Source organism: Pinus tabuliformis, chromosome 3_1 (assembly GCF_031772625.1).
Source record: "Pinus tabuliformis cultivar Carrire ecotype Pingquan chromosome 3_1, CPIR1, whole genome shotgun sequence".
Lineage (NCBI taxonomy): Eukaryota > Viridiplantae > Streptophyta > Pinopsida > Pinales > Pinaceae > Pinus > Pinus tabuliformis.
Window position 1 is genome coordinate 956752869 of NC_142301.1, and position 9410 is coordinate 956762278.

The 9410-nt window shown below is 32.0% G+C and overlaps 1 long non-coding RNA gene across 1 annotated transcript; it reads left to right on the forward strand.

The window, feature by feature from the left end:
- Nucleotides 1-5963: 5963 nt before the first annotated feature.
- On the forward strand, nucleotides 5964-6888 carry LOC149190980 (uncharacterized). The gene is made up of 2 exons (XR_016256542.1): nucleotides 5964-6286; nucleotides 6499-6888. It is a non-coding gene; the product is annotated as an uncharacterized LOC149190980 (long non-coding RNA).
- The last annotated feature ends 2522 nt before the right edge of the window (nucleotides 6889-9410 follow it).

The following is a 9410-nucleotide window of genomic DNA, read 5'->3' on the forward strand; positions in this document are numbered from 1 at the left end:
TCCAGGTGCATGAAGACTAAGATGCGGGCATAGGATGTGTATCTTCGGAGCTTCGTCTCTTCCGCTTCTTCTATCTATTCCCCCAGTCCATTTCCAATGTCTTTGAGTAGCCCTTCATCCCAGTATTCCTCTAGAAGCGAATACATTCTGATCCACACTAGAGCCTAGGTCAGGTCTTCCTTATCTAGGTTAAATCTTGCTACCCAATCCCTTAGATACAATCCTGCTGAGTTGAAAAAGTATGGCCCCTCATCCATGATTCTGAACTTGTCTTCTAGGCACAAGAATATCACAGTAAAGAACCCCTTTGGTCCTAGCTACAATGTTATATGGCCCTTGTGTTTCCATTTAGCAGTGATCCAACCATACAAGGCTTTTTCTGTCGACCAGAATCCTATAAATTTTCTGATGAGTGCATGATCCATCATATATTGGATTCGTTCATTGATCTTCTAACTGGGCAGTTCTATCTTGGGTCTTTCAGCTACTATTGGTTTGCATGTTTTCGAGGTGACCTTGGTCGTTTCCTCTGGCTTGTCTTTTCCTTCTGGTGTTTCACTGCTCTTGTCTGACTGACTAGCAGGTGCATTGGGCTTATGCTGCTTCGGCATCTCACTGTTATCCGCCTCTGCATGGATCGATCCAAAGACTAAAGACCCCGTTTGCCCTGGTGACGAGGTATTGGACAAGGGGAGGGCTTTGAGGCCCCCCCCTGCGGGGGATCCATGCGCTTTGTTTTTATGCTTGCGGTACTCTGTCGAGACCAGGAGGTCAGGCCCTCGGTGGATTCTGAGTCGTGCTTGTTTGCGCCATCTCAGAAAGTCACAAGAACCCTAGTTGCAGAGCTCTCAGATCGTTCCTTCCGCGGCATTTGAATGTTACGTCTGTTCCAATTTTTATTTGTATAGTGAATGTAAAATAGATGACTAAATATATTAATAAAAGGCAAAGTAAAGTAAAGAAATACTTTTTTGAGGATTTTTTTAAATTAAAATTATCTTTATTAATTTAGTTGATTATTTCTTTTTACATATTGTTAAATGAAAAAATTTTAATTGGTTTAATGTTGGATTAGTATAGAGAGATAGACTAATTTGATGGTCAACTATTGTGTAAAGGCCACCAATTTACATTTTCTGTACATCGGAGTATAGGGGTAATGTGTAGGTGTAATGTAAGAAAGTTGGTACACATTTTGACATGCTGGCTTGATATGTTGAATTTATATTAATACATCCAATTTATAATACATAAAAGATTGGTAAACGTTTGCATGTCAGTTAAAAGTAATATAGAGCCCAGCATGGGGAGATGTTGTAGTGTTTGTAAAAAGTTAAAATTAATAAAAATAATGAAATTCAATTTGTTAAATTCTAATTTTATTTTATTAATAAAATCATGAATAATTTTTTAGATAAAAGAAAATCACGATATATATATTATGTTAAAACATATAACTTATAAGTAAAAACAATAAGTTAAGATCTATTTTACCTTATAAAATAGAATAATGATTCTGGAACAATATTTAAATTTAATTAGAAAACACATCAAAACTTTAATACTTACAATAAACTTATAATATGACAATATGTTTGCCATAGATATAATTAACTTATAAATAGGTTTTGTTACAATACCATGGGTCAATACCATGGCTTATCAATACAACATGCCCATAAACCATCTCTCATTTCATAATCAAAAAATTTTGTAAATATTTCATTTGAATTTAATTTTATAACATTTTTTTATTAAATATAAAAGAAAAAAATTACCCCCGGATGCGGGTGACACATGTGTCAAAAATGGTTCTCATGCCAACTGTTAATGGTGAGTACCACATGCTGTAGAGCAGCAGGGCTCCCTAGAACCTCACCTTATGTAAAGCAGATAGACAGCATTTCGACAGGTATGGCGGTATTTGGGCATTTATGGTTTGCTCTGTTCGAAGCATGGCAAGGAATGTTATATTCAAGACATCCCGGCTCTCCCCTCTCATGGTGCGTATTCATTCTTCTTACTCTGAGTTCTAGTCTACGAAGGTTTCGGGTGGCGAGAGGGTATCCGTTTACAGAGACGCGCTTCGCAGGTTTCAAGCTAGTTTCAGGGGTAAGTTGTTATCACCTCTTTCTCAAACCCTCTCAGTGTGTATTTCCTATTCTCTGGCTCAAGCATTCCGTCTCTCAATTACCCTCTTTGCTTTTTCTGTTGATTCTGTGGCCATCCATATGCTCCTCAATATGGTCCGCCAAGGTGGCAGGACGCGACCTAGAGGGCGCCAAGGTAATGGCTCTCGGCCTACAGCTAGCAGCTCTGAGAACCCTGAACATTCACCCGCCAATCTCCCTCCCTCTCAGGCGAATGTACAATCCCCTAGCCCTGCTCGTAGGCCAATCCCGGATAGTGCTTTTCAAACCAACCATTTTAAATTCCAAATCAACCTCAACAGACCTCTGATTTCTGCTCATATCACCATCATTCTCTCGGAAGAAGAAAACCAGATCCATCCTCTGGCCTGTATTGCTCCGGAGCGCTCTCAGAGCAGCGAGCATCAGTTGAAAGTGGGAAGCCAGGAGAAAGATCTGGTTGATCAACCAGGCCAAATTAACACCCCTAGAATCATTCTACCCCATGTAGAAAATCTCCCTGCTGTTGGGGATGGAATTTTGAATCATACTAATCACCCCATGTTAATCCCAGAGGACGATAAGGTCGGAAATGATGCTTTGTGTTTGGTTAGCGACTGTCCACTAGAAGAGAAGACTCCTGGTGGGGATAAGGAAGCCTAAGGCCACGCGGCTCTGTTTTGTCTTGTTTTGCTTTTTGGTTGTCAAGCAGATGATTGCTTCGAGGTTTCATTGAAGATAGACATGATTCAATTCTGTCGGCTTGATGATTTTGGTCATTTCCAGGGCAGTGGCAACGTTTATACAGTCAGACTCACTATGGATATTCGCTTTCGTGTACTCATGCACAATCTTCTAATCTATTGGTCCTTCTCTGATATGTACTTCTGTCATGTAGTTTTTTGTAGCACATATGCCCAGAATCCTTCCATTCTGTGGCGAACTTGCTGTGTAGAAGCCCTCATGAATCTTCTTCTGAGGCCTGGATTACTTGTAAGAAAAAAAAAAAGAGAAAAAAAATTACAATTACTTTTGAGATATATCTACCTCTATCACATTAAAATACATGATATAAAAATATTAGTTCTAAATTAAGATCCATTTTACCATATGAATTAAAATAATAATTTTGTAGCCATATTTAAATTTCATTAATAAGCACATAAAAACTTAATACTTAAAATATAACAAGATTTTTAAACATGGATATTCACCCCATGTTACCATTGATATTATTAACCATACAATACTATGGGCCAATATGACATCTCATCAATATCACATGCCAAAAAATCATCTCTTATTTCACAATCAAAATAATACTACAATGTAACAAAGATTTTAACCATGGATACTAACCGAAATTTACCATGGGTATTATTAAACATACCATACCATGAGCAAATACCATAGCTCATCAATACCACATGCCGACTCTCATTTCACAATCAAAATATTTTGTAAATATGTATATTTTTTTAATTTAATTTTATTACATTTTTTGGCAAGAGACACTCTCCATCCTAGCATGGAAGAGATGTTGTAATTTCCTATTATATTATGTCATTTAAACATTTTGACCCAATCAAATTACATAAAAATAAAAATGAAAACAAAAAATAAAATTATTAATTAAAACATTTTGACTTAGAGAAATTACATAAAAATGAAATTAAACGAAAAAAATAAATCTTCAAGTTTCTTCAAGTTTTGCACTAAGAGAAGAGGTTTACACCTCAAGAGATTTGAACCCTCTCAAGGCTTGATAGATCAAGAGTTAAGATGGATCTAGGTTGGTTGATATTACAACTGATTTTCAAAGAGTTGTTGTAAAAATATTTCATTGTTGTCTTACCCGTAAGTAAATATTTGGATATTCATATAAAGTAACATAATTTTACACCAACTTTAGAGAGATAAAATAATTAAAAGTAAAAAAATATTATATTTCACTTTTGAGTGTTGGGAACATGTATCATTCTTATACTTTTTAAAATATTTCAATACAGAGTTTAAAATAAATTATTCCAATGTCTATGTTAACAAATTTGTCAACTTTGTATATATATATATATATATATATATATATATATATATATATATATATATATATATTTCAATGTCCTTATAAAATAAGTAAAATGAGAAAGATAGGTAATTCATTCCATTCCTAATATTAAATTGATATGCAATATTTAAAATTTTAAATATATGCAATTTAAAAGAGTTTTTCACAAGAGATTTGATCCTCATGGCACTGATTATATATATGGTTAAAATGGATCTATACTAGTTTTAATGACTCAAGTGCCTTTGAATCAGGATTTCTTACAAATTTTAGTAACTTAAATACCCTTAAGTTATAATTTCTTATAAGTTACACACAAATCCTCATAGCACTTATTAGATATATGGTTAAAATAGATCTATACTAGTTTTGATGACTCAAGTGCCTTTAAATCAGGATCTTTTACAAATTTTAGTATCTTAAATACCCTTAAGTTATAATTTCTTACGAGTTACACACAAAATAGCAAAGCAATTTTATTTAATTTTATAATAAATTTATTCTATTATTATTTATTTTCTACATATTTAATTAATTTATAAAATTAATTACATTTTTTAAATTGTCAAAGTATTATTGAATAAATACATTTATAAACCATATGGTAGCTCATCAAATGTATTCTTTTTTTTCATGTGACATTGTATAATAATCTCTTAAACTCTATAATAAATGAATATATGTTACAAAACAATTTTTTATTTTTTATTTTTGACTCTGAATGAGGAATTATTTAGAGTAATCTGAGCTAGGTTCAAGATCAAATTTAGTGGTTGTCACAATAACACCAAAACACCAAGAATAAATCAACAAACTAATGAACCAACAATATATCCTAAAAGTTTAAAAACTTGTAAAGAAATAACATCCTAATATACCAACCACTAAATAATCCAAAAAAAAGACTCCCAAAACCCAATTTAAAGTATCTATATTATGAGAAAAGATTTCCATAACTTCGAAGGCAATTAAAAGCACTTAATAGGTTTTGGTCAAGTTCAAAGCTGATATGCAGACATACATACCATCGTTGAGGACTTGTGCAAGCAGAAGAGGTTTGGTGAAAGGTTTTTATCAACAGTCACTTTAGTAACATGTTATGTTCTATTGACAGTCATTGTAATAACATGTTATGCTCTATCAAACCGTCATATTATTTTAATAATATGTTAGGTTTTAAGGGCAGTGCAAATGCAAATAGAAATACAAGTACATAAGTAGGTTTGGGTATAATTCGAAACTAAATTCAGACATGCAGGCCTTAGTTGAGGTTTTTGCCGACCATCATTTTAATAATATGTTATCCTCTACTTTTTATTCAGTTAAGCACGTGCAAACACTTGCCTGGAATCCTTAAATTTAATGTTCCTGTCTTAAATTCCGCATATTCGCAAGGTTTCAGATAGGACGCCATGGCTTCACCACCGCAGTTGTCAGGAAACTTCTTTATAACGCTTGCTAAAAGTGTTTAGCACTAACCTTATAATAACAAATATTATGGATTGCAATCCAAGCAACAGTATGCGCTTTAACTGTGGAGTTGTCATTGATGTATTGAAACAAACGTAAAGCTGCTGGACACTTTAGCATATACTTCTGAATATGCTCAGACGATCCTGCTAAATGCGGTAGGTTTGCTTTGACGCGCCCTTTGAAGCGCTGCCTGTTGGGAAACGCAAGCGACGAAATCTCAAATTATAATTAAGTTTTTGAAGAACCACCTTTAATCATAGCCTTTTATGTTTATTCATCCATGGCGTTGACGTTTCAGTAGTGAACTGGTGGTTGATTGTCTATTGTCTTGAGTTGGAAAAGCAGGATGGTGGTGGATTTCCATGCGTCGATTAAAAAATTACATGATTAGAATCTGCTATTTGTGATTAATTTATAAAGAAAGTGAAAGTTGTTGGGTGCTTCAGCATATCCTACTCGAATATCCCTGAAGCCATCCCCTTGTTAAGCGCATTATCGCAGGAGAGATCCAGCAGGTTGCAGCTCATGGGTTGGGTTTCTATGACCCTCCCCATCAAGCTCTCCCTGGGGAGCTCAAATCGTCATCTAGTCCGTTCTGTTTCTGCAAATTAAATTGGTATTTCTCTGTTTTTTTTGGGTATTTTTATGTCGATTCCAGATTCTTTCTGTATTTATTTTTGTTTTCAAAAACTAGGATTAACTAGATAACTAGATCTGGAATATACAGTAACCACATCCTTATGTAAAATACAGATTCCTCGTTTCTTTCCTGTATATATCATGATCATGATCAACAGAGCTAACCTAACCAGGAATTCGTCTGAACAGTTAGAAGCTGCAAAAGAATTCAGAGACGATGTGGCTAAGTCCGAGCCCTGAGCTTCACTGGTTCAAGATGGCGGTTTGAAACTACTTGCATAGTATTTCACCATATCGTTGGCGACAGTAGTTCGGCCTGTATTTTTCTGGAGCGCCAATCCCTGACATAGCTCTCGTGTCAAATTCCTACGTGGCAACTCTACTCACTTTGGCAAAATTCAAATACCTAATATATGAATGTTATATTTCCCTGAATTGTGATGGCGGTCGCGGTGGTTACCAAACTGTTGCTGGTCTCTGCTCTGCATAAATTTTAATTTATGCTTGAAACCTTTTATAAATCTGTTAAAGTTTAATAATATTAATGTGAAGATCTGTGTAGATCGTGTTCCTGAGTCATGGACGAAATATTATCAGGCTTAACCCTTATAGCTGTAAAGAGGACGGAGGGCGCATGAATAAGTAGTGAAACATTAAAGAAACATAAACAAGTGCGCAATGACGTCAGCTACAGAGCTTTTAGATCAGTGTTATAATACCTGTTTAAGAATTTTAAGGATGGGCTTAGATCTTCGCAAGATATTTTTTTTTTCGATGAGGGTTTGGGTTGCAGCTGTGACTATATTCTCAATTCCATTTAGTTAAGATTTGAATATTAACGGAGGACAGGAGGACATTAATATCATTGGTCTAGTTTAGTTTAATTATTAATTATTAGTTTCGTTTGAGATTTTTGGAAAAAAATTGTGGATGCTGGATGAGTAATTATTTAAAATATTGCATTTATTAAATTATCATAAAAAAAAATTCCAAAAACTTCCAATAATATGAAATATAAACCTCCCATAATTTACTTATATTAGATTATTTTTATTTATTTATTTATTTATTTTTATTTTTAAATTTGTTTATTTATTTATTTATTTATTTATTTTTATTTTTAAATTTGTTTGGGATATTTTGGAATTTTAGATTTTAGATATATAATTTGTAAATTAAATTTATTATTCCTAAAATGGCCCATGGTGTTTAGAATAAATAGGTGATGGGGTACAGTGTTAGGTCAAGGGTGATGAGGTGTACTACTAAGTCACACCTAGGTCTGAAGGTTACTGTTTAACTTTGTGGGAAAAAATTTAGTCATTTTAAGAGTTGTTGTGGCCCAAGCGAGGGTTTGGGTGATTTTGAGAGCTTAAATGTCTCTGAATTGCAATTTGTCAAGCGAAATGTTAAACCTGTAATCATCAGTGGAAGAAACTTAACAAACAAAAAGAAAAATATGTTATCTTCATAAAATAATTAAAATTAGATAGAAAAACAAATTCCCATGAAAAAAACAAAAACTAATACTATTAGTCCAAAACATTCAAATTATTTTTAATTAATTTAATATATTTATAAAAATTAATTTTTCATTTTATTAAATTTATCTTTTACAATAAAAATAATATTTATTTAATAGAGGTTATGAGTCAAATACTCGCTTGGAATTAGACTTTGTTAATTTGACCCTTAGGTAGATCTATCGGTCAATTTACCTTATTTTCTCATAGATGTAAAGAAAAATGGTCTAAACCACTTAAAAAAAATGCTATGTAATTAAAACTTCAAACATATTTTTATTGCTAAAATGATTTTAAGTTATCTAAATATAATTAATAATTTAACTTATTTTTATTAATAAAAAATACTAAATATTTCAAATGCCAAAGCCACTTTTGTTTTAGGATCTTTTTATGTTGTAGCTGGTGTCAATGTTATCCAGTTTTTTCCCAGTGCCACAATGATTCGTCTGGCTCGTATTGAAATTGTAATGATATTTTATGCCAAAAGGGATAACTACCATTATAATAATTATGCTTTTAGTGGACTGACAATGTTTGACAGGATGGGTATAATGTTATTTTAATAAAAATTAATTGCTAATGGATTAATGACATACAATTGGATTAATCACGTTAATGAGCAAAAAGGTAATGGATAAAGTATTTTAATAAATAGTAGTCAAAATGGTAAAGCTTTTCGTGGAATTTGCATGCTAATGAAATTGCATTAATTTGACAACTATTAGAAAGAACAACTTTAAATTTTATTAAGTATGGTTGACGAATTGTTTTTTGCTTGTGTGCCCCATCATTGTAATAAAAAAATGGGTGGGTGAAGTTGAGGGGTTTGTATCAAATGATGTTGAGGGAAGTTGTCTTTTAACTATTTTAAAGACTCGAGTGTTAAATATTTTTGTCTTAATAGATGTGTTAAGTGTTTCAAATTAAAAATAAATATATAATTAAAATAATATATCAGTAATTTTATAATATAATTTATACATAAAATATATATATATATATATATATAATATTTAATAATTAACAAATTCACAAGTGTTTTTAGAAAAAGTAATGTAGGTTATATTATAAATTTTAAAATACAATATCCATTTAGTTTTATGACCCATTAAATAATATGTATCATATGTAATACTCGAGAAATATTATGTTGTACTTAATATCATGAGTTTATAAACTACCAATGATATTATTAATGGTGTACTTAATGTTAAATTTAATACTCTAGTAAAGTTAATGCAACATTTTCTCTTTTAAAGTCGATTTGGTATAAATATTTTTCAAAAACACAACATATATTATCTATTTGTTTAGTCTTACTATTTGGATATTATTGTGAAGCCTCAAACTAAGTGTATGTATGTCTAATATGTCTTATAGTCATGTGCCCATTTTACATATGTAATAAAATACAAACCATAAAAATAATTACAATTATATGCTGGAGCACATGACAACATGAAATTTCAACTTATATTTTACTACAAGTGTAATTATTTGAATTAGGCACTAACTAACTGAATACTTCTTCTTGACAATGTCTTTCAAAGTTTCTCATTAAGATTTTGCACTCAC